Source organism: Muntiacus reevesi, chromosome 6, assembly GCF_963930625.1.
Source record: "Muntiacus reevesi chromosome 6, mMunRee1.1, whole genome shotgun sequence".
Lineage (NCBI taxonomy): Eukaryota > Metazoa > Chordata > Mammalia > Artiodactyla > Cervidae > Muntiacus > Muntiacus reevesi.
The window spans coordinates 113,622,445-113,648,968 of NC_089254.1; the positions used below are offsets into that span (position 1 = coordinate 113,622,445).

General features: G+C 47.3%; 1 long non-coding RNA gene across 2 annotated transcripts in view; it reads right to left on the reverse strand.

Annotated features, from left to right (window-relative positions):
- Positions 1-26,524, reverse strand: part of LOC136170984 (uncharacterized) — a 473,556-nt gene that overhangs the window by 207,771 nt on the left and 239,261 nt on the right. The window lies entirely within an intron of this gene.

Sequence of the window (26,524 nt, forward strand, 5' to 3'; positions counted from 1 at the left end):
TAGACTACTGTTGAATGTTCTCACTACAACTTAAATATAATATCCATAGAAGGTCTGAAAGGACTTACTTCAATAGACATTTCTCTAAGGAGATATAAAAATGGCCAACAAGCACAGAGAAGAATGCTCAATGCAAATAAATCTCACAATGAGATACCACTTCTTACCCATTAAGATAGCAATTATCAAAAGACAGAAATAAGATGTGTTGGTGAGAATGTGGGTGTACATTGAATCTTGTGCAGAGTTCCTGACAATATAGTATATACAGCCACTGTGGAAAGCACCATGGCCAGTCCTTAAAATATTGGAACTAAAATTACCACACGATCTAGGAATTCCACTTCTGGGTGTATATTCAAAAGAACTGAAAGCAGAAGTTTGAACAGATATTTGTGCAGCAAGGTTCATAGCTGCATGATACACAATAGCCCACAGGTGGAAGGAACCCAAGTGTCCAGTAACAGATGACTGCATAAACAGAACATGGTGTATGCATAACCTGGAATATTATTCAGATTGAAAACATAAAGGGAACTTTGGCACAGGCTACAGCATGGATGAACTTTGAGGACATCATGCTAAATGAAATAAGCCAGACACAAAAGGGTAAACACTTACGTCCTCTTATATAAGGTACCCAGGGAGTGAAATTCTCTCAGTCATGTCTGACTCTTTGTGACCCCGTAGCCTGAATTCTCCAGGCCAGTATACTGGAGTAGGTAACCTTTCCCTTCTCCAGGGGAGCTTCCTAACCTAGGGTCAAGACCACGTCGGCCACATTGTGGGGGATTCTTTACTAACTGAGCCACAAGGGAAGCCCATGAAGTACCTAGGGTACTTAATGACTCAAAGTAGTCAAATTCATAGACACAGAAAGTGGGATAGTCGTGGACAGAGGCTGGGAATAGGGAAATGGGGACTGGTTCAGTGGGTGCAGAGCTTGAGTTTTGCAAGAAGAGTTCTGGAGCTGGGTTACACATTAATGTGAATGTATAGGTCACAGCTGAACCGGCCACTTAAAGTGGCTAAGAGGATAAATTTTCGGTTATGTGTATTTTATCTCAATCTTAATATATAAATAATTACATACTCATCTTTCAGTTATTCTAAAGCCTGGCATTTTGCATGATGTACTCAGCAAAAAAAAAAAAAAAAAAAAAAGTATATTTACAAATAAATAATCATTTACTCATCTTTAAGTTATGCAAAAGCCCTGCATTTTGCATGATGTACTCTGCATATAAGTTAAATAAGCCTGGTGACAATATACAGCCTTGATGTACTCCTTTCCCGATTTGGAGCCAGGCTGTGGTTCCATGTCCAGTTCTAATGGTTGCTTCCTGACCTGCATACAGATTTCTCAGGAGGCAGTAAGGTGGTCTGATATTCCCACCTCTTGAAGAATTTTCCAGTTTGTTGTGATCCACACAGTCAAAGGTTCGGCATAGTCAATAAAGCAGAAACAGATGTTTTTCTGGAGCTGTCTGGCTTTTTTGAAAATCCAACAGATGTCAGCAATTTGATCTCTGGTTCCTCTGCCTTTTCTAAATCCTGCTTGATTGTCTGGAAGTTCATGGTTCATGTAATATTGAAACCTGGCTTGGAGAATTTTGACCATTACTTTGCTAGTGAGTGAAATGAGTGCAATTGTGTGGTTGTTTGAACATTTTTTGGCATGGCATTTTTTTGGGGATTGGAATGAAAACGGATCTTTTCCAGCCCTGGGGTCACTGCTGAGTTTTCCAAATTTGCTGGCATGTTGAGTGCAGCACTTTCATAGCGTCATCTTTTAGGATTTGAAGTAGTTCAACTGGAATTCCATTGCCTCCACTAGCTTTGTTCATACTGATGCTTCCTAAGGCCCACTTGACTTCACATTTCAGGATATCTAGCTCTAGGTGAGTGATCTCACCATCGTGATTATCTGGGTCGTGAAGATCTTTTTTGTGCAATTCTTCTTTGTACTCTTGCCACCTCTTCTTAATATCTTCTGCTTCTGTTAGGCCCATACCATTTCTGTCCTTTATTGAGCCCATCTTTGCATGAAATGTTCCCTTGGTATCTCTAATTTTCTTGAAGAGATCTCTAGTCGTTCCCATTCTATTGCACCAAGGGCAACTCATATTTAAATATTTCTAAACACATTCATCATATCTTTTAAAATCTTTTGGATAGCTTTAATCTTGGACATTTTCCAACTTTACTCTTGGGAATCAGTGTGACTTTTCCTTTCAGAGAGCATTGATTGGTATGCTTGGCCTTTTCCCACAAATCTTCTCCCCAGGGTTAATTAGTAGAATTAGATAGTGGATCACCTTTTTTATCAGACGAAATGTGGATAAGAAAGAAATTTGTTTTAACATTAGTATTTGTACACAGAGTGTAGAGTCCTAGTCACCAAGCTTCTCACTTCTTTCCAACTCAACATGCAACAGACTCTTGTTGTAGCCACCCAGCTCCCAGGGACAGCCATGCCTGTGAGTTCTGGCCAAGCTAAATTGAGTAGAAGTTCCATTGGCTCTGAACAGGCCTGGCCTCTGAAAATGTCCCACAAGGCATCCTTTCCCCTTTCTAGCTGAGCGGAATAGACCCAGTGCCAGGGCCAGATTTGAAACCACAGATTGTTTATGACAAACCTATAACTCAAAGGTACCATGGCCCCTGAATCCTTATGTTGAAAGGAAATCAACAAGCAGAGTCACTTGACATTTGAAAGTCTATGTTCAAGTAAAGGTAAGATTTTATCTTGTTCATGCAACTGATATTTTCTTGTTTATATGCTACAGTGGGTAACTTTAACTTACACAATTATGGAATAAAAAATAAACTAAAAATTCTTTCAAATTTTGAAATAGAAAATATATTTTGAATATTTGAAAAGATGAAAAATACATTTGTTTATTTAAGGAACTTTCAGCATGCACTCTCAAATATTGCTTTGGAATTTCAAGATGTACATTTGTGCCCACATGCTAAGTCACTTCAGTCATGTCCAATTATGTGTGACCCTATGGACTGTAGCCCGTCAGGTTCCTCTGTCCATGGGATTCTCCAGGCAAGAATACTGGAATGGGTTACTGTGCCCTCCTCCAGGGGATCTTCGTGACCTAGGAATCAAACCCGTATATCTTACAACTCCTGCATTGGCAGGTGGGTTCTTTTTCCACTAGAGTCACCAAGATGTACATACACCAAATGTGTATATACGTTAAATATAATCCCATAATTTTGCTTTCAGACATTTTATAGTCAGGGTAAAATCACAAAAGTGGCCTCCACTCCTGCTTTGGATCATTGAAGGTGACGTGTGGTGGATATGGGGGAGAGGCAGGAGATGTGGATCATCTTTGTTTCTGGGAACACTCTTAGTTCTGGCTTTTGACTACAGCTTCAATATACAGAATTTTCTAAACCCACCTGGAGCCAAGCAACTTCTCAGCTCAATCTGTGAAACCGTAATCCATAATCTGTAGCAACCAACCCAGATAGCCCGGTCACAACCCCTACATTATTAAACTTAAATAGTCAGACTTTAATCACTGACTGACAGCTTCCTTATTTTTAATCATCCTTCCTATTTAGAAGCAAAAGGGGGAAACCATATATGTCCCTCAAACTCACATAGAGGAGGCCCATCTTCTATCCAGTCCTCCCCCAGCTTTCCTGCATCACAATCTCTGATCACAATGTGCTTCCTTTTTTCTATCAGAAAACCATCCCATGCCTGTGCCTGACTCTGGGAGATAGCAAAGGATAGAAAGGCCTGGTGTCCTGCAGGCCATGGGATCGCAAGGAGTTGGACACAACTTAGTGACTGAACAGCAGCAACCACAATGCCCGAGTCTCTGCCGAACAAAAGGGGTGGTAACTGAGTCCTTCACATGATGGAGCAAGAGTGCAATAAACAGTGCTCGTTCTCTTTAGGGTGATTTTTGTTTGCCTACAGATGTTAGATGAGAGAACCAAATAAAAGTCAGAATAATATGTGTTGCTTGTGTTAAATCTTAAAAAAAAAATCCTTTATCTATCATAACTGTTAAGTTGAAATCTAATTCACACAAAACTTATTCTGTAAAATGTACAGTTGAATGATCTACCATCTGTTTACAAAATTGTGCAACTATCACCACTCCCTAAATCAGGGCATTTCATCTCCTCAAAAAGAAAGCCACTATCCATTGAACAATCACTTCCCCTCCCACCTTTCCCCCACTTCTGACAATCTGTGTGCTTTTTGTCCCCAATGACTTGCCTGTTCTGCATGTTTAAAGTGCATGGGTTTGTACAACAGCAGCCATGTATGCTGGTTTCTTACACGTGGTGCTATGTCTTTGAGACTCATCTACGGTTTAGCACATGATTCATTCCTCTGTTTGGCTTGAGAATTTTCCATGCTAGGCCATTATAATACACACACACACACACACACACACACACACATAACCATGTTCTTTTCTTTTTAATTGTGAAAAGCTCACAGAATATAAAATTACCTTTATGGCAGTGCTGCGTGCTCAGCCCACATCATTAAGAACTGTCCTCTTGCAGGGGCCCTCTTTGCCGCACCGGCCCTGAGCCACCAGCGAGCAGAGCGCACCAGCCCAGCCATGACACCCCGTCTCGGGGCCTCCATACCACCCCCCGACCAGGACTCCACACAGGCCTCCCCATGGCGGCCTAAGGAGAGAACTCCATGGGGGGGGCAGTGGTGGCAAAGGAGAGAGAGACCCAGGAGAAGGACAGGAGGGGCAGGTGGAAGAGCCTCACTTGCTGAGCTCCCAAGGCTCAGTCACATGCTCGCCAGACCAGTCCTGCTTAACTGCTGGGGTCAAAACCGGTCAGACGGATGGGAGAAGTGTGACCATGGATGCCAGCAGCTTCAGCCAGACACCCCGACAGTCTACACTGCAAACCTGTCAGGCTCAGCTTCAGTCCCCGCGCCAGTTGCAGAGCCCCAGAGCCCCAGGCTCATGTGGGGGGGCTATCCTAGCCATACCCTCCAGAGCCCCACATTCCCAGCTCTCAGGAGAGTCCTCTGAGCTCCCAGGAGACTGTGTCCACTCAGGACATATGACAAGTGGCATTAGGCTGGGACCAGTTGGAAGTGGCCACAGTGAGACCAAGTTTCTCTGTATCTCTTCTGCTCTTGAAGCGCCCACTTTCTTTTACTCGCTCATGCCTTGCTTTGTCCAGGTGTCCCCCCAAATACAGCCAGGCTGCAGAGAGGGGTTTCAGGGCAGAGCAAGAGCTGCAGTGTCTCATGGTGAGCAGGGCTGGCCACAACTCACCCTCGAATCTGGGAGAGCATCACTGTGGGTCAGAAACTGACCCTCTGAAGTCACAGGCGCCTGCTCCTGGGTCACACAGGGGCCTTGGAGCTTAGGCTTGTCTTGTGCCCTCTCCAGCTGTCCCTAAAGGATGGGCCATCTAGCGAGGAGACAAACTGACCCCTGGTAATCAGTCAGATTGGTTAAGGACAAAGGGGGTGTGGTGGGGCAGTGGGAATTGGGGTGGGACCTGCCTGCTTCCATTGGTTTCCCACCCCCCCACTCCCCTGGCCTTCTCCTCCTCAATATCCACCCCTGTATTGGGCTTTCTTGGACCAGACAATAGAGAAGTGATCATTCAGTTACTCAATATTTGGTGGAATAATCATGTAAAAAGAAATAAAACTGAACATAAAATCCATCCAGATAGGTAATATTTTAGATGAAGTTAGTGTCAGAAAACATCCTTGGGCTCTGGGTAAAGGTCACCCTGAAACACTGGCCCTGGAAAGAGGGAGAAGAAGATGACATCTTTGGTGAATGTGACCTAAGCCTGGTTTGTGTTTAACCAGCTCATTGATTTGACCATTTGACATCATCACATTTTCTGAGCCCCATTCTGCATCATCGAGGTCCTCACAGGGCTCACAAGCTTGAGAACTCATTAAAGTGTGGTTAAAGACTTGAGAGGCCCTGGGTGAGGCAGAAAATGCTGCCGCAGAGCAGGGGATGGAGAAAGGCATGGTGGACGAGGTGAGGTCTGAGCTGGGTATCCAAGGGTGAGTGATCAGTTAGCTAGGGCCTGGCTCTGAGCAGGACTCAAATACACGATGAATGACTAAATGAATGAAAGTGGACATCTTCCTGAGAGAGCAAGAGTGCCAGCTCTTCCATAACTGAGTCCAAGCTTGTACTGCTCACCTCATGACAGGCCAATTAATTGAGAGGTGAGTTGTTGGGGCAAGGAACAGCAGCTTTATTCTGAAACCTGGCACTCTTGCCCCTAGAGCCCATCTTACCTGAGTTAGAATCAGGCTTCTTTCATTTTTATACTAAAAGGTGGGGGGGAGGGGGAGGAAAGTCAAGTATTTCTTCATTCCAATCAGCCTCCAGAGGGGATGGGTTCATGTCTGCCTCCCTGCTGTGACTCACAGGAGAGTCTGGTCAGGAGGTTTCCTGTGAACTGAACAAAGTCATTTTAGCTTGGTGCCCATTACCTGGGATGCAGGATTCCCAGAGATGGGACTTTACGTATAAGCTTATAGGCAACATTCCTTTAGCTGCTGCCTCATAGTAGGCAGACTATGAAGGGTCCTAGTCTCTGGTGCATTCAGGCCAAAGCTCGGAACTGCAGGCACACGGGGGCAGTGGGCAGAGGCCCCGCGGGGTGCCCACTCCACCCCTCACAGTCTTGCTGAGGAAGCAGCCTGTGTCTTGACTCCCCAGGGCACCTGTCTGCGCTCTTCTCTCAGACAGGGCTGTCAGAAGCAACAGTCAGCCATGCTCCTCCCTGATCAGGCCCGAGGACACCAGCTGCCTCACCTGAGAGGGGTCAGGCTCTGAGTCATGTTTGAATCTTTGGGACTCCATGGAATATAGCCCACCAGGCTCCTCTGTTCAAGGGATTCTCCAGGCAAGGATACTGGAGTGGGTTGTCATTTCCTTCTCCAGGGCATCTTCTCGACTCAGAGATCAAACCCAGGTCTCCTACATTACAGGCATATTCTTTACCATCTGAGCTACCACAGACATGCATAAGAAACTGCTACCTCCCAAAACTGGGGTCAGAAGCCTGGGTGTATGGTTCAGGCTCTATGAGGCATTTCACATCCTCCTAGTATCTCCTCTCATCTCCCTGAGAAACTCTCATGTCTCAGGACACCTCTAACCAATACTCTGCTTTTGGTGGGATCTAGTTCTCAGAGGTTAATATTTTCACCCCAGAGAGACACAGCCTATGCTTTAGACATGAGAAGCCCTCCCATCTAGCCCCAATCCATCCAAATCTCTCCCGTTCCCCAGATCTCACAGCCAGCAGACAGTCCCTGAGTCTGTTCAGCAGACAACCTCCCACAGTGTCCGACGCTGAGGCTCCTCCCGCCCCCGTGTACCCTCGGCTGTGCAGGATGAGCCCACAGTCCTGGGAATGGAGGGGCCCCCCTGCACTTCTTCTGGGGCTCCTGTTGGGCCTTCTTCCTCCTTCAACCAGAGCAGGGAGCTGGGCTCATCCATGCCCGGGGGTGTGGGGGTACGAGGGGACGAGCGGTCAGTCCGTCTGTCTCCCGCAGCCCTGGGGGAGGAGGCGCTGGGGGCGGAGGGCGAACGGGGGTTGGCCTGCTCAGTGGTCAGGACTCAGGGCGCATTCGGAGAGGCTGAACCTACTGGGGAATGTTGATGGTGACAAGCTCTTTCCATCTCTGTAGGAGCTGGTCCAGCTCAGCAAGCTCTCTCAAAACTAGCACACAGATATAAACAGGCTTCATCTGGCAACAGGGAGTGGGCTGAGTATTTCCCAGGGAACTCCTCTCTAACCTCTGGGAAACATTCTGACAGGGTCTCTGATGATGCAACAGAGGTCCGGTTTAGTTAAGAATCAAGAAGGACTCACTGTTTGGCACATGGATCCCCATGCTATGTAGCAGCCTTGATGGGAGGGGAGTTTGGGGGAGAAAGGACACATGCATGTGAACGGTTGAATTGTTCCCTTTGGTGTTCACTTGAGACTATCACAGCACTGTTTGCTAAAGGGCTATACCTCAAATAAAAACAAAAGTTAGAAAGACAACAACATGTGACCAAACACTCAGGAAAATAAGACACTGGATGATTTGGACATTGGCTTCAAAAGTACATTTTGGTAACAGAGAAAACCACAGTGTTTTAAAATCCTAGTTTATGATTTAGAATCTATAATATTTAGATGACTGATCAGTTGTTTAATACAGGCACTGATAAAAATACAAGCTAAAGACTAACCGGTTTTAATATCATTTTCTGTATTCATAAATTTTTCAATATAGACTAAAGCCAGGGCACATGTTATCTGTTTATGTGTCTCCCTCCCTCAATCTCCCTCTTGCTGTAGTTTTAAGATTTATGTGACCAGTGAGATTGCTCCAGCTCTCCTGCAACACACACCTTCATCTGTAAGAGAAGTGATAACACTCGCTTGCACTCGTGTAAGTGAGGAGGTGACGCGCGGTGATGGAAGGAAGGAGACTGGTGGGAGACCCGGCCTGGCCTCAGCCTGGGGGCTTTACCCAGACACTCGCTCCCCAGTTCCCTGCTGACCCGTAACAGGGGCCTGGAAAAGCCTGTGAGGACCCCTAGCGAGGAACCTTCAGGCACGTGTCACCATTTACATCGTGAGCACGGAGTTCCCAAAGATCTTCAGATTGCTGATTTTTTCTGAATTCTTTAGTCTTCATTAGTCTTCTCACCAGGGGTGTCGTTAACCAAATCAGCCTATATATTATTAATAGTAGCATATATTATTGGTTTATAGATATTATTATAATAAAATAATAGTACATCACATTTAATATTTAGTTGCATTATATATACATGTTTATATAGCATTATATTAAAATAAATTGAATTAATAAATATAAATAAACTAGCACAACAATATGAGAATATATTACTCCTCAGAGGCAGGCCTCTCCCTTTGGTATGGTCAGCTCTTCCTACTGACCATATTTTCTTTGCCAGAAAACAATGAGGACTGAGGCCAGAGTGAACGTGAGGGGAAGGCAGGCAGAGCAGACGCGTCCTGAAATCACAGGGGAGACAAAGCTGAATCACTCAGGTGAAAGGAGTGTGCTCCCGAGACCCACCTGCACTGCGGGCTCAGTGAGGGCAGCGGATGCGGCCCCTCACCCGGCCCCTCGGCCCCTCCTGGGGAGGCCGAGCAGGAGGAAGCCTCCTCCAGGGGTCTCCCCTCGGCTCCTCCCCGGGCCCTCTCATCCTCCCCAGCCTCTGCTGCAGCCTTTGTCCTTTGCTGCCAGCAGGCCCTCCACTGCTCTCCTACCGGCTCTCTGTCCTTCCCTTCCTGATTCTCTGGGCTGCTACCGGCCAGGCTGGAGACGCGGGCATCACAAGACCTCCCTCCAGCCAGTGAGCTGTCCTTGCCCCGCCTTCCTCCTTGAGAGCTGGGTTAATAGGGTGCCTAGGGTTTATTACCGAGGCTTCCCTTGCTCTCAGATTCCTCCCTTGCAGATGCTGAGATGTGCAGGGCAACTAAAGACATTTCTGCATTTCCCTGAATGTGGATGCTAGATGAACCTGGTTTGGTTAGAGCAGAATCATATTGTTCGAAACAAAGATTTTTATATTCCCCCAAACAGAAAATTGTGACCCCTCAAAGTCATACTATTACATGACAAAAGCAAGTTGTAAAAAAACACTTTTTATTTGTCTAACTGAAATAAAAACTAATACTATATTAACTGTGTATAGATTAAAATGTTTTTTAAAAAGCTGGAGGAATATATGCATATGAACCACAGGTACCTTGATAGGGAAGAAAGAGAAATTTTACTTTTACTCTAAATTATTCAGTTTTTTTGTGTGTACTTTTAATTCAGGATGAACTTGAACAAGAGTGTATGTTCTTTGTATTAAATAAACACTTTACATATGATTGTACAGCACTAGCTTATCATAAAAACTGAACCAATGTATTTCAGAGTCAAACAAATGACAAGCTATGTGGAAGAGACTGAATATTTGCTGAAGGGTTAAAGACAGAACGAGCACAAGAGCAGCACAGTCAATGAAATGTGGGCTGCACACTGCTGTCTCCTCCAGTCACTAGAACATCCCTTGAACACTTGCTGGGTTTAAGTCAGCCTGGAAATCAGTTACCTGTCCAAGGCAAGTCAGAATTTATGCCAATCCCATAGTAAAGACATGTTTTAACTAATTTGGCTGCCAATATCTCTGAGGGGAAGAGTATGTACACTTTATTCTCAAAATTTATTTTGGCCTGTCCTATAATGGATTATTTCATTAAAAACAAAACACTCAAACCAACATTGAAAACCACCGTTTTGGTGTACCTTAAAGCTTTTGCCATTTTAGAGCTTTCTCTTTTTCTGTCATCTCTTAAACACATGCAAAATAAATACAGTGTAGTCCCCAACAGGAGCTGCTACTCAAGGAGCTCTGGGCCTCAGTCCTTACTAGGAGTTAAAGTGGCAAAGAGCATTTTTGTTCCAGAATTCTAAAGGCATTTTGGTGTTGGATAATCTGGACCTGTGGAAATCATATGATAGCCTGATACTGTTTCTAACAAATGCCACAATTCAATGATCTTCAATATCTTACTTTCTGTAAGCAAATATTGAGAATGCTCAGGAGAGAGCATAAATATAATGACATAACTCGCTCTAAATAGCATATAAGTAGAAAGTGTTCGATGTGAATCTACCTTACCTTAAAATCCTAGTTCCTGTGGCTATCAGTTCATAAGGCTCAGACTACATTCTTTGGGCATTTCTACAGAGCGGACAGTAGGTAGCACTTTCAGCCTGTTTAAAAAACAGTTCACCGACTTTGACTTCTTTGCTTGCTTTTTAACTGTTTTACCACCATTGCACAGAAAACAAAGTAATTTAGTACATAAGTGTATGAAGTCCAAATCAATGTCTTGGGAGCAATTTCAGAACACAAAGCCATTTAACTGAATCTATAGGAAGCATTTACAAATAACCACAGAAAAGACTTTACCTTTCTGTAGATCCAAACTGCATAAAGAAAGTGAAAGTTACTCAGTCATGTCCGACTCTTTGTGATCCTTGGACTGTAATCCCGTCAGGCTCCTCTGCCCATGGAATTCTCCAGGCAAGAATGCTGGAGTGAGTTGCCATTCCCTTCTCTAGGTGTCGGGAGCCACTGGAGTGTGTCCAAACTGTGACAAAATCATGGGATGAAGAACCTGCAAGGCAGATCTTTCTCACACGGGGCTGCCCAGTGGGCCCAATATGTCCCCTCAGGAGCTGCTAGGATGAGAAAGGAATCTGCAAGGCAGCTCTTCCCCTCGAGATTGTCCCGGAGGCCCAGTATGTCCCTTTCTTCCTTCTGTCTTACTGTTGTTGGGCTTTCTATTAATTTTTTGAAAATATAATATATAGTAATAAGGCCTCCCTGGAAAAGTCCAAGCCTTTTTTGGAAATGCTCATGATTGCTCTGGCTCACGACACGACCATAAACATCAAGTCAGCAAATAAAATGTCACAGGTATAGTTTGGGTGCTTGGCAAAAGATTATAATGTTCTAGAATAGAAAAGAGTAGAGGCATTTAGATTTAGAAGTAGATATACTGCTTCAGTTTACTTGCTCCTTGGTGTAGAGTGTTTTCATTATTGCTATTTCCTTGCTGCTATTTGTTCATTGTTTCCTTTTTTAAACAACATGAGATTATGAGTATTTTTGCAGTTACGAAATGGGGTACATAGGATTTCAATAGAAGATATATATTAACTAGCTTCACTGCCACTATCTCACTATTAATAGAGGTGTTTTGCTGCTTTAGAGGTGTTTTTGCTATTTGATAGTTAATCATTGTAAATTGAGATTTTGTGGTTTTGGGTAAAGAAAAATATCAGGTTTTTCTCATGGTATTATTCTCAGAAATGTCAAATATGTTATTGTGACACTTCCCAGGTATTGTTTTATTGTCCAAAGAATTTACACTGTGCCTGAGATTTGTAGGACATTGTTCTTGTTAGAGTGAAAATGTTAGGCCATTGAGGCAAGAAGACTATGTATAGGACATTTAAAAATGAACCCTGTAAATTGGAACCATTCTAGATGAATGCGTAGGGGAAAACATGGGAAAGATAAATATTGACAGATGCACGAAACAATATCGGATGTAATATATGGTGACTTAAGGGGGAGTTAATGTTCATTCTATACAAACTGAGCTATCCTAAAAATAAAAATGCTTTTGGTGTTTGTGTCACAAGTGCTCTCTGCTACTTTAATTTCTGGTAATGACAGAATCTCAGGTCGACCTAGGCCCTGTCCTAAACTAGTTTGTGTCCTGTAACCCTGGTCAGACACATAGACTTTACAAAGTTTGGTTTTTCTTGTTTGGAAACAATTTGACCCAGCTGCTCACAAGTGAAAAGCAAACTACTAGACCTTAAAATGTTCCAGTAGAGTACAATCAAATGCTGCTGATTCTAGGTACTTCATAGGATGTTTTAAGCCTTGTTAGCTACCAGATTCTCTTGATTCTGAAAGCTGGGTTTACTAGGGACTGGTAGCAATGGAAGTGTGATGAAATCACTGCAGCAGTGTTCTGCTCCAATGCACAGGATCTGGACAGACTAGGAACAATGATAAAATATTCTGAAGGGGTGAATCCAGGGCATTAATCTTATCTGAACAAAAGCTTGTGCACCGACGCATTTTATGCATCACTTCAGAGCAGACACAGTCTCCCTAGGCTCTCCAAATCCCTCAGGTTAAGAACTCCTTGCCTGGGAGTGTAAGCAAACAAAGGCAGCCCTTCCATCTTCCCATTCCGGCCTCTGCTCCCATCACAGACTCAGCCCTGAGAGGGATGGTGGAAGCTCAGCACGCTGTCCCAGCCTCACGGCTGCCAGACGAGTTACAGGCGCAGCCCAGCCCAACGGCCTGCTGCTTCCTGCCTGCTGCCCGGCGTTGTGAGAAGGTCCCAAGGAGATTTAGGAAAAGCAAAGGGGAGTCCATCTCAGCCTAGCGGCCGGAAGCACGAGGGAGCTAAAGAGACAGGAAGCACGAGTCAGTCACACTTCCGGCTGTGCTGATAACGGACGTGGTTAAGCGTCCTGTTCCCTGCGTGCGCGTCTCTGCGTCTGCAGGCACTCCCGCTTTGCCTCACCGTGAGAGGCAACTGCTTGTCAGAAGGCAGATCTTTTCTGTCATTGATAAACTGTCTTTTGCTTGCTGTCAGCCCTGTAATCTGGCACTATATGCTCCTTGTTCTATTGGCTGCTAACATTTCTGTAAAAGGAGATCAAACTGTCAAGAGTTCAAAATTCCAGTGGCCTGTGAAGTCCCACCACCAATCCACTCTCCAGAGCTGTGTTTGAATCAGGTAAAAATGCTCATTACAGACTTAGGATTGAACATACTAATGTGAGAACATGAATGAATTTAGAACTTTTAGAAAGTCTAATAGTAAAGTTATTTATCTTTAAAACCCAATGAGAAAATTTTACTCTTGCTTATCTTGTCTGAGGAATGAACATAGACAGATACTGAAAAAAAGCTACAAAATTTGAGGCTTTGAAGAATGGAATTAAAAGAGAATGGGTCTCATGAAGAGTAACTCCTTTGGGATGGAGAAGCTGAGAGGAGAAACAAATTGATTCAAGAAAAGAGCTTATTATTAGAGCTGAGGTCATCTGCCATTTAGTCAAATTTACTTTTCTGCATGCCAGATCACCTTATACAGACTTGTACAGACACACAATACAACCACCATTTCCACTGATACACAGAGGGGTGCCCGGGCCATGGCTTGAGACCACCTTGTGGGGCACTCAAGATGCTCAGGACTCTGTCCTATGTGTCCTGGGGAAGTGATTCCCATGAGGTCCAACCACTGAGCCTAGTTTTACTCTGTTTTCAAACAGCCCTTTAAATCCCCGAGGGCAGCACTCCTCTCTCTCACCACATAAAATGTCCCCCCATGTGTCACTGCTCCTCATCAACATGGCTGCTGGTTTTATAATCAGTCTTAAGATATGTTCACCTGATTCTAATATTTTTTATTGAGCTGAAGTCAGTCAAGTGTTTTATATCTTCCTAGCATACTAATACGTCAGATTGAGAGAAATAATTCAAGTATGAAGTCAAATCATTATCCTATCCATATGAAGTATTTAAGTATAGTCTCTGGGAGATGGTGAAAGACAGGAAGCCTGGTGTGCTGCCGTCCATGGGGTCAGGAAGAGTTGGACATGACTGAGTGACTAGCAATGATAAATTATTATCTCAGTTCATAATGAATGTACAGTGCATAGGGGAAAGTGGGAGAAAAGTATTTTAAAAATTTGATCGAGCTTAGCTAATAAAATTAGCAGTGGTAAATGTTGTTTGAGGGAAGAACATAATGAATTATGAATTAGGAAATTTTCCTCTTATGTGAAAGGAAAAAGTCAAAAGTCACAGAACATTCTCATGAGTAGACATATTTATTTATCTATAAACTGTTCATTTTCTGTCAGCCTACTTCCATTTTACGAGTTTGTGGGGTTTCCATGACGGCTCATGGTAAGGAATGCTGCCAACGCAGGAGACATGAGTTCAGTCCTGGCCCAGGAGGATCCCGCGTGCATCAGAGGAACTGAGCCCGTGCACCACAACCATTGAGCCTGTGCTCTAGAGCCTGGCGTCCACAGCTGCTGAGCCCACGCTCTGCCACTACTGCAGCCCATGACAGGAGAAGCCGCTGCGAGGAGAAGGCCGTGCACCGCACCCAGGCAGTGCGCCCCGCTCGCTGCAACCAGCGCAAAGCCCGTGCAGCAGCAAGGACCCAGCACAGACCCACCCAAGGAAAGAGCCTGTGCAAGAACAGCCGAAGCCCACTCCGTGTTGTCCCTCCCCGCCCCGTGGCCTGAGCAGTGGGGGCTGCAGGCCAGCCCTCGGGGGCACTGCGGAGTGGGCAGCGAGCTCACCTGCCCGCCTGTGGACTAGGCCCCCACCTCAGGTGGAGCCGCGCTGCACCCAGGTGCTGACGTCACCCATTCACCGTGACGTCCTCCTCGGTCAGAGCCTGCTCACTGCCGCCTGCCTTTCCCTTTTAATCTCTTCAGAGTGTGCAGACGTGGCGATCAGACACGACCTCCCCAGTGTTCACAGGAAACGGTGCCAGGCACGGGCAGAATTGCCCCGGGTGAGCACCCGCCATCAGACCCACCGACTGAGCTCCCTTTGTGCCGGGAATGGGTCGTCTCCAGAATGCAGGGGAGAGTCTGTGTCACAGAGACCGATGGTGAGAAGTTCACAGGAGTCTTGGCTCCTGGACCCTGCCTGGGGCTGGCTAGTGGAGGCTCCAGGAGTGAAGCGGCCGACCACAGGAGGGGCGGCAGCAAACCGCCGCACAGCCCGCTGGCGAGGGTTCCTGGAGGACGCAGCGGTGACAGAGCTGGGTTTTCAATGGCAACAATGGCATGAGCTGTGGACAAAAGTTTCTCGCAGGTTCTCTTCGGATTCCTAATGTAGACGCCCTCACTTTTCCTTTTGCAGATGTACTGCTCCACTGGGAAGTAAAGGTTGGTGCCACCTAAGTGGGAACGGGATGATGTCCCCCTTCATTTGCCGGACATCAAGGACCCAGAATAGTGTAAAAGATTCACTTCAACTTATGACAAGAATCCTGACAGTGCCATATGGACCACTGTCTGGGTAGTGTGAAAAAAGCCTGAGAAGATGTTTTAGAGAAGCCAGGTAATCTTTCTGATAAAACAAACTTGATTTTCATTCAGTTGGTAGAAAAAACACGATGAGCTTTCCTCTTTAGGGATTTAACATTTTTTATAATGTTTTGACATTTATGAAAAATTTATAATACATGTACAAGGTTTAAGTACCTAAAAATATAAAATATTTCATATTACGTTTTCCCTCCTACCACTTCCCTTCTTGTGAAAGCTCTGCTGCTTTCACGGTCAGTCATGGTGTTTCATTTCCCAGGAATCTTTCCAGAGTTTTGAATTTTTTAAAAATTATTTATTTGGCTGTGCCAGGTCTTAGTTGCAGCCTTCGGGACCTTTTCCACGGGAACTCTTAGCTGTGGCATGTGGGGCCTAGTTTCCTGACAAGGGACTGGACTCAGGCCCCTACAATGAGAGTGCAGACTCTTCACCACTGGATCAGGAGAGATGTCCCAGATTGTCATTTATGCAGACACAAGCGACTATGAATATCTGTTTCTTCTTCATTCTACATGGTGTTGCTAGTGGTAAAGATCCCACCTGCCAATGCAGGAGACAGAAGAGACTCGGGTTCAATCCCTGGGTCTGGAAGATCCTCTGGTGAAAGAAATGGCAATCCACTCTAGTATTCTTGCCTGGATAATCCCCATGGGGCAGAGGAGCCTGTTGGCCTACTGTCCACAGAGTCACAAAGTGTCAGACATGACTGACTGACTTAGCTCATAACCACATTTAAAACCATAAATAGTAGTATACTGTGCACAATGTTTTATTATATCTTGCTTATATTCAGCTGACAATATCTTGGCGAAAACTCTCTCTTGGGACACTATTTTCTGCAAATCAGTCCACTGAATGGATGAGGTACTATAACACACTTTGCTGGTCCACATTGGAATAAACACTAATATTCAATTAGATCTTGGCATTACAAAAAACAATGTAATGTATAACCAACCTTAGCCTATATTATTCCACTGCAGGAAAATGTATAAATTTGTAATGCATTGAATAATGCTCAATGTTCATGTGGGACTGAGAATCCTCACCAGCCAGAGTGAAGAAACCTCTTTGAATATGTGGGGCAGTCAACCAAGGCACAAAAAATGCATGTATTCGAGCTGAAACTGAAAAAAAATAAGAAAGGAAGAGAGAGAGTTATGAAACTAATCACAAGCCTTAAAATAGAGGGCACATATACTTGTCCTAACAAGTACAAGTACAAGTACTAACTTAGCAATTATCCTGAAAAGTGTTTGTTATGCAAGTAACCATTGCCTACCAGGAAAAAAATAAACACTTTCAGAAAACATAAAAATAAAACAAACAAAAGCATCTATATCACCCAGGAAACATTAAGACATTTAAGGGTCCTGTGTCAGACAGCAGGTCTGATGTATATTTCATACTATTTCATACCCACCCATAAAAAATGAATGTAAACCCCTTTATACACACTTCAAATATTTTAGAATATTCATGAAATTTACTACTTTTTGGAAAAATATGAATTGTCAAGACCATTATTTAAAGCAATTAAAATAAAAGAAAAATGAGCAAGGAAGGCTATAAAATAAAAACTTTTGAGAATTACTTCTGAAAATCATGTAAAAGCTATGCAAGCAAAGAACAAGTGGCTACAAAAGTACCACATAGTTTTAGAGAATCAAGAATAGAAGAACAGAAGACATCTGTATTTTGGGAATATACTTTAATCCTGCTGTCAGAACTTGACATAAGTGACAAAAAACAAAAGCACACACCAATTTTACCAACTATTCTTGGCCTCAAAATCCTATTCTATTAAATGCTAATAAATGATATATGAACATTTGCAGAGAAATTCTCCATCTCTAAAAAATTTTGGTGTACTCACAATTTTTGTTCTTTTAAAATAAGTCAAGTTGTATATCCTAAGAAGTGCTTGCTCCAAAAGACATGGAATATACCTAAAATGGAAAACTACTCAGCCATAAAAGTGAATGAAATAATGCCGTTCACAGCAACATAGATGAATATGGTGATTTCATATTAAGCGAAGTAAGTCAGATAGATAGAAAAAGACAAACATCGTGTGATATCACATATGTGGAATATTGACAAGATACAAATGAACTTATTTACAAGACAGAAGTAGGGTCACAGACATAGAAAACAAGCTTATGGTTACCAAAGAGGATCACGGGGAATGTGGAGAGAGGTAAATTAGGAGTTTGGGATCAATATGCACTCACTACTGTATATGAACTAGGTGGACAACAAAGACCTACTGTATAGTGCAGGGAACTATACTCAATATCTTGCAATGGTCTGTAATGGGAAAGAATCTGAAAGAATATATAGCCTCTCAAAGAGACATGTCCAACTCTTTGGGACCCCAGGGTCTGTAGCCTGCCAGGCTTCTCTCAAAGGAGGGATCACAAGAGCTGGACACGGCGGAGGGACTAATATTACACCCCTACTACTATGCTCGTTCTTAGCCAACTGGAGAAAGACACGAACACCTTATCAGTGCCGCATTAAGTTTTGCTCTAAGATGCCTGCCCTATAGGGAACAGTTTGAACATATTCTGAATTTGAGTTGTGCTTGCAAGTAACTTTGTGAGGACAAACAGCTGGTGGATGGAGGCACGACTGACCCAGAGGATCCTAACCAGGCAGGAAAACACAGACACACTTAACACACAATAAAATAGCAAACTGACCGAGGGCATTGCAGCCAGTCATACTCCTTCGTTCTCCACTTGTCCACACGTAATTGTATACAGACTGCTGTAATTCTTGGCTACTGTAAAATAGAGTGTATTAATAGGAAATTTGAGACATAAAAGGACAAAAAGATCAGGAGACAACTGTCATTGAAAAGAGGGTTAATGGCTTACAGCTCCCAAGTAGATGGACAGGCCACACCACTGGGCCCCATGGGAAAGGACCGGAGTTGTCCAGAGAGGGAGGAAGGGGGATTCAGTACACGGACAGTTACTGTGACTCCTCAGGAGGCAACAGTGTGTGGGGTGTTCAGTTTCAGAACTGACTAGTGAATGTGGTGCTAGCGGCTATCATAGCTGCCCAGCTCTGGTGAAAAGGGAAGGGGAAAAGAGGCCCGGAGCCCAGCTAAAATGTCACCTATTCAGAGACAGGCCGGTAGTCCTGGAAGGCAAGCATAATATCCAGGATGGGAGAGCAAACAAACATACATGTCACACACCAAGAAGGAAACCAACAGTCATCCTCCTCCAGGAGGGAAATCTGCTTATTCGTTAAGTTATAGTGCGTTTTGAGCCCCTAAATTGGAAAGATGCCTCTAGAAGTCAACTTGTGTAATTAAAGTAGAAAAAGAGAATGAAAATGAGCAAAAATAAAAATAATGAAATGAAGAGAAAATGCAAAAAAAAAATTACAAATGAACGAAAACGCAAAAAAAAAAAAAAAAAAAGAAGAAGAAGAAGAAGAAGAAAGAAAGAAAAAGACAACTAAGATGGAAAAGGAGCTGAAGAAATGAATCCAAAGTTGCAGCAAGACTATGGCTTTCTGGAGAAGCTCGGTTTGGACCATGACCAACGGCCCTGAAGGGAGAAAAGCATATGTGCCACACTCGTAGCATCATGTGTTTCTAGGACCCTGAACGCTAGAAGAGTGGCTAGTGGTAAAGCATAGAAACTGAAGTGGACCTCAGTGGAGGGCAAAGTTGAGGCAAGGGTTTATTGCTGTCCGGGGAGGGGTTGACCTCAGGCAGGGGACTGGGGTGGGGAGATGCCTGTGGGGTAGAGGGTAGGTGGAGAGACATGTTTCCACAAGTGTGTTAGAATCTGAAGGGTGAGCCCAAAGAATTCCTCCCCAGCCCACTTGTGTGTGCTGAACTTGGAAGTGACTCTCTAGCGGGCAAGACTGGAAGGCCAAAGACACTCTGAATCATTTGCATCCTGAGCCCTTTGGTCCAGGACCAGATCAGAAGTGTGTGCGGGGCTTCGTCATGGGGAATTCCCCGAGCAAAGTGTGGGTGGTGGGATGTCGGGAGTGGGAGTGAGCACGCCCTCGGACGCCTCAGCCAATGAGGAGCTTGTGCGTGCGGGGGTGGGGCTGTGGGAAAGCCACCAAAGGCCCGAGGGGGCAGGGCCCAGGCCCTTTGTCGGAGAAGCACCATCTGAGGGAAGGAGGCGTCATCCTGCAGCTGCAGGTAGGAGATGAAAAGACTCGTGGGCCTTGATGCAGAGGCCCGGGGGCTTCTTCTGTGCACGGGGGTGGGGCGTGTTGGTCTCCCTTCAACGTCTTACACAGAGGGCAAGGTTGTCGGCCCAGCGCAGATGGTGTGGATGCCCTAGGGTAACCCTCTGTCCCGGAGGGGCCGTACCGGAGTTTGGGCGGCCCCAGCGTGGTGACATGGTCCTGGATCGGCAGGGGTGTTGCCTGGCCACCAAGTCGCACAGAGTTGGAGGGGGCTGTGGGGGGTCGGGGCTGGGCTTCAGAATCCGGGGAACACCTGCTACGTGAATGCAGCGCTGCAGTGTCTGAGCCACACGCTGCCCTTGGCCAGCTGACTGGTATCCCAGCAGCACGCCATCCTCTGTTCGACCCGCACCTCCTGTACGCTCCATGCCATGGGAGCTCACATGACCCGAGCCCTCCTTCACCCGGGAGAGGTGATCCGGCCCCGCAAGGACCTGCTGATGGGCTTCCACAGACATCAGCAGGAAGATGCCCACGAGTTTCTGATGTTCACTCTGAATGCCATGCAGCAAGGCTGCTTGAGTGCATCCCAGCCGTCGGGCCATCCCTCCGAGGACACCACCCTCATCCGTCAGATATTTGGTGGGACTTGCCACCAAACACCATTGCCTCGGTGTTTCAGACACGTGCGACCCTTATCTGGACATTAGTGTGGATATCACGGTGGCTCAGAGTGTGGAGCAAGCTCTGAGAGAGCTGGTGAAGCCCGAGAAGCTGGACGCTGAAAATGCCTATGACTGTGGCGTTTTTCTCTAGAAGGTGCCTGCCACCAAGAGGTTGACTTTGCACAGCACGTCCCAGGTCCTGGTGCTGGTGCTGAAGCGGCTCACACAGGTGAGCGGGGCCAAAATGGCTCAGGAAGTGCGCTATCCCCAGTGCCTCGACCTGCAGCCCTACACGTCTGAGCGGAAGGCAGGGCCATTGGGCTACGTGCTCTATGCCGTGCTGGTGCACTCCGGGTGGAGTTGCGAGCAAGGACACTACTTTGCTTACGTGTGAGCGGGCAATGGCCAGTGGTATAAGATGGACGATGCCAAGGTGAGCTCCTGTGACGAGAGTGCTGCCCTGAGCCAGAGCGCCTACGTCCTCTTCTACTCCCGGGAGTTTGCGTGGCAAGCCGGTGCTGGGGGAGGGGCAGCGCCCCCCTGCCGGCCGACCCCACACACCCCGGGGAACCTGACCCCGCCGGCCCCGGGGAGCCCGCGGGAGACGCCAGCGGCAGAGCTCCTGGGTCGCAGGTGTCCCCGGGGGACACAGAGGTCGAAGGAATCAGCTTAGAGCGGTGGAGACGCCTCCAAGAGCACAACCGGCCGAAGCCGGCCTTCGACCTCCGGAAGATCCAGTCGGCGCTGCCTGCCGGCGCAGTCGTGATTCACCAGTCCAAACACGGAGGAGGGAGAGACGGCAAGCTGCCTGGACAGGAGCACCACTGGCTCGACCGTCCCAGCACGGACAGCCCGCCTCCGGGCCCGAGGAGCGTTGGCAACGGCCCTTGTGCCAGCGGGAGGGCCCGAGCGACCAAGAGGAAGAACAAGAAGCCGCGGCCATCTCTGGGGCTGTGGCGGTAGGTAGGCTCGGAGGCACATGCGTGCAGAAGCCCGCGCACACTCTGCGTGCGGCACGCCCTGTGTGACCCACCAAGAGTTCCGGCGAGGAGCGAGTTCCTCTCGGCGGTGTGGCTGGTTCAGCCTCCTGGAAAGAGGCAGGGCCTGCAGTGTGCCCGGGGCCATGCTATTCACCTGGATCGTGCTGAGCGGGCGAGGTCTCCAGGGCTGGCTCTGATGGGAAGTTACTGGAGAGGATGGGGTGCGTGACCGGGTCTGAGCACGGTCCGAGGTCCTCACGCTTCTGCGCGGGTGGGAGAGTCCTCTCTGGATGGGACTTTGGGTGTGGGTTTGCCTTTCTTTCCCGTCTGCATTCTCTGGCCGCACCGCTGGCCTCTGGTGAGTGACGCGGCAGGGAGACACCTCACAGTCTGCTCACAGCCAGCCGAGCAAGGAGACGATCTCCTGAGCCCTTCGGGGGCCGGGAGGAGCGGGTGCGGGTCCCTGAATCATGTCCTTCTGGCCGGTCATGCTCTCGAAAATGCCCCAACCATCGAGCAGGGTCCGGGGAGAAGATGGGCGACCAGGCTCTATGGGTGGAATGTCCTTGGGAGGCATAGTGCTACTTGGGAAAGGGACTCTGGCAGGAATGACGCGGGGATCTGCTCGTCACCGGCGGGACGCTCGTGCGCAGAGATGCCTGGGGCTCCATTTCCGGTGCAAGGAGTCTGCTGCAGAACCTCCAAGTGCCAAACGGGAGAAGTGATTCACCGTGCCCCCAGCACCACCGCCAGCACCACCGGCACAAACACGACGGCCGAGGGGAGAAAGGCAACCCGTCGAGTCCCAAAGAAACTTCTCCACCAGCATGGCACAGGTGCCTAAGTGGAGATGGCTCATGCAACCGTCCATTTCTGAAAGCAAAGGTCCTCCCCGCACTGAGGAAAGACCCAAGCCTGCGCTAGACCGTGAGAGCAAGACAACTGGACATCCGACTCTGCCCATCCTATCTGTCCGTCAGTTGTCTCGTCCCGCTTGGCCCCGGACAAACGCCGCTGGACGCGATGAGACATGGCCGGCCTCCGAAGTGTCTGGGGCGGTGGGGAAACTGTCCTCTCCTAGCTGCTTTCCCGCCTGCCTCGTGATCCTGCGACATGGTGGAGGGGCGCGCGAGGACCCTTATCGATCCCCTCTTGTGGTTTCTTTCTTTCTCTTGGTTGCCGGCTTCAAACCCAAAGCCCTGCATCAAACGGTGGACCTGGAATTTGTGATTTAGCATCTCAGATCTAGAGGGTTGCCTGTGGCTCCTGACCACGCTCTTCGGCTTGGCAAGGAACAGAGAACTTTCCGCTGGCGTTTTCCCCCGCACGGTTACCTACAGTGCACCGTGCCCTCCACCCGTAGAGAGGACAAAGAATGATGAGCAGTATCTTCCCCCAAGAGCACGAACAAGCGTGCCCTGGTCGAGGAAGTCGAGCCACCTACAGGCCACCCTCATTATCACCACCAATCTTCCTCCGCCCCAAGGCCTCAAATGGACTTACTGCTTGCCCCATCCACACCCTCTGGAGAAGGAGAAGGAGAAGGAGAAGGAGGTGCAAAAGGAGAAGAATGGTGATTGGAATGGTGTGGCAGAGTGAATGGGAAGGTCGCCTGATGCTGAGGCAAATGCGTGCAAAAGAGAGACAAACGCTGGCTGATCTGGCTTCTCTGTGCCACGGGAAGGAGGCAAAAGGACAGCAAGGTTGTGAGCACGTGGGTCATAAAGCACAAAGCGATAGGGTTCTGGGATGGGATGGGTCAGCGAGAGGTGGGAGAGGTGCAAGAGGCTAAGGAAGAAAGCGGGGTCACGGCCGTCTTTTCCTAATTAGGATCAACGCAGTCAACACGTCAGCTATGGGAAACCTGTGGACTGTGGAAGACCCGTAGTGCTGGAAGGCAAGCATAATGTACAGAATGGGAGAGCAGACAGACATACATGTCACACACCAAGAAGGAAACCAGCAGTCATCCTCCTACAGGAGGGTAATCTCTTTATACCTTATGGTATAGTGCATTTTGAGCCCCTAAATTGGAAAGATGACTCTAGAAGTCAACTTGTGTAATTAAAGTAGAAAAAGAGAATGAAAAGAAGGAGAAAATAATAATAAATTGGGCAGAAAAAAAAAGAACTAATAAATGAAGGAAAAAGAAAAAAAAAAGTAGAGGTAAAAGAAAGAAAAGGACAACTAAGATAGAAAAGGAGCTGAAGAAATGAATCCAAAGTTGCAGCGAGACTATGGCTTTCTGAAGGAGCTTGCTTTGGACCATGACCAACGGCCCTGAAGGGAGAAAAGCATATGTGCCACACTCGCGGCATCTTTTGGTGCTAGGACCCTGAACGCTAGAAGTGTGGCTCGAGAGAAAGCATAGGTATTGGAGTGGACCTCAGTGGAGGGCAAAGTTGAGGCAAGGGTTTATTGTTGTCTGGGGAGGGGTTGTCCTCAGGCAGGGGTCTGGGGTGGGGAGACCCCTCAAGGGGAGAGGGTAGGTGGGCAGACATATGTTTCCACAAGTGTGTTAGGATCTGAAGGGTGTGCCCACGGAATTCCTCCCCAGCCCGCTTGTGTGTGCTGAACGTGGAAGCCCTGCAGTGACTCTCTAGCGGGCAAGGCTGGAAGGCCAAAGGCCCCCCGAATCATTTGCATCCTGAGCCCTTTGGTCCAGGACCAGATGGGAAGTGCGTGCGGGGCTTTATCATGGGGAATTCCCCGAGCAAAGTGTGGGCGGTGGGATGTCGGGAGTGGGAGTGAGCACGCCCTCAGACGCCTCAGCCAATGAGGAGCTTGCGCATGCGGAGGTGGGGCTGTGGGAAAGCCATCAAAGGCCCGAGGGGGCGGGGCCCAGGCCCTTTCTCCGAGAAGCACCTTCTGAGGGGAGGAGGCGTCGTCGTGCAGCTGCAGGTAGGAGATGGAAAGACTCATGGGCCTTGTGTGCAGAGACCCGGGGGTGCTTCTGCGCACGGGGGTGGTGTGTGTCCATCTCCCTTCAACGTCTTACCCTTGTTATGCCCAATCTCTGAGTCCCTGAGTGGGAATAGAGAAGGCCTCCAAGACAATGCAACTCACAAAAAAGGAAGTTTATTTCTGACTAGATCCAGGGCTCTCCGACGCAACCAACACAGTGGTGCGGGTCAGAGAGCCCCGAGCCCAAGCTGTTAAACAAATTGATAGGGTGCACAGACGCCATTGGTAGTTGATTTAAGCGGATTGGTTACAAATTTGCAAAGCAATTTCATTGGTCAAAACTTCGCGCGGGCGGGACTTTCCCGGGGGTTTCTGCCCCATTCCTAATTTCCTAAGTTTCAAACAGCGGTCTGTATTAAGTGAAAGCTAATTGGTCCTAATTGGCAAACAGCGGTCAGTGTTAAGTGAAAGTTAATTGGTTGTATCCAGGTGACCTGATAATCTTACCAAGTAGGAAGGCCTACTCCGAACCTTACCTGCGTTACTTCTGCTCGCCTCACATTCCCCTCTGTCTGTTGTTCAAATAGAGGAATCTTCCTCTTTTCCATCTTGGGCCACCGACAGTATAAGTGACCCAGGAGGGTAGTCAGCCTGGGGGAGTGTTGAAACCAAGACTCAAACCATCTCTGCTGGGCTTCCCGTTCTCTCTTTCGTTGCGCCAGTCCCTCTCTCATTTTTGCCCTAGATTCTCTTACCACTCTTGTATGGTCTCCATAGAAACCTCGCAGACCCTACCCGGTTTGAGAAAAATCAATTCTAATCCTCTCTTATTCTGCAAGACCCCCTCAAACAAGGAAGTCAAAGACTTCTCTAAGTGACTGTTTGCATCTACAGCTGCTCATAGGGAGGAAAGCCCTTGGCCTTGCAGAGGTAGTGAAGCTTGGTCAAATTGCACCCATATCTGAGGTACTTGGCCCTGCGGATTGCGCCACACTCGGGGCTACCAAATCTCTGTTTCCTACGTCCCATTCCCGGGGCCCATCACAAGAGGATACACAGCTCCAGCTCCTGCAATAATAGCTTTCCATGCCACCACAGATTTGCCCGGGCACTCGAAGAACCCCTCTTGGCTGAGTTTTCTCCTGGTCCTCACTGCTCCCCATGGCCCGAATTGTGGTTGTTTCCCCCGGGGTTATTCCCCGAGGAAGATTCCCCTTAGGTCAAAGTAAAGGTCTGGCCACCAGGTGTGCGAAGGGTGAATTCCTGAGGTCTCATTGAGCAGCTCATGAGTCTGCCTGTCGCTGAGCAGCAGGAGAATTTGGAGGCCTTCCGGTGGACGAGTCAAAGGATTTGACGGGTGAGGACTCACCTTCCATTCTGCTCGTGCTTTTTCCTGTTCTTCTAGTGTAGCTTGCCCCACGTGATTGCAGTGAACCCAGGGTCCAATCCCGTCGACCTTGACAGCAGTAGGAGTGGTAAGGAGAACAACATAAGGGCCTTCCATCTAGGTTCTAATACCCACAGGAGGGGGTCTTCCATACAGAATCTCAAAAGGGGTAAGATTCAGCTTAAAGAGTGCGAAGGGAAGGAGGGTCATCCAGTCCCCGCCAGTCTCTATTGCCAACTTTGTCAAAGTTTCTTTTAGAGTCCAATTCATTCTCTCAACCTGTCCTGAGCTCTGGGGATTATCCATTTCATCCCCAGGGCTTGGACCAGCCCTTGTACAATCTAGCTCACAAAGGCAGGTCCGTTATCAGAGCCCATAGTCACTGGCAGCCCATACCTAGGTATTATCTCCTCTAAGATCCTTTTAGCAACCACTATTGCTGTCTCTCCCTTAGCGAGGAAGGTTTCCACCCACCGTGAGAAGGTATCTACCAGAACCAGCAGATCGCGATACCCGTACTTGCCTGGCCTTACCTCAGTGAAATCTATCTCCCAGTGTTGCCGTGGCTCTTCCCCTCGGTACCTCATTCCCATGTGCTGCTTTTTCCCTGTCCTCATCAGCTGGCACGCTTTGCAAGCCTGGATTATCTCTCGTCCAGTTGCATTTTCCTCAAACACTGATCAACATGCAGATTCAGTCCATATTTGCTTTCATTTAT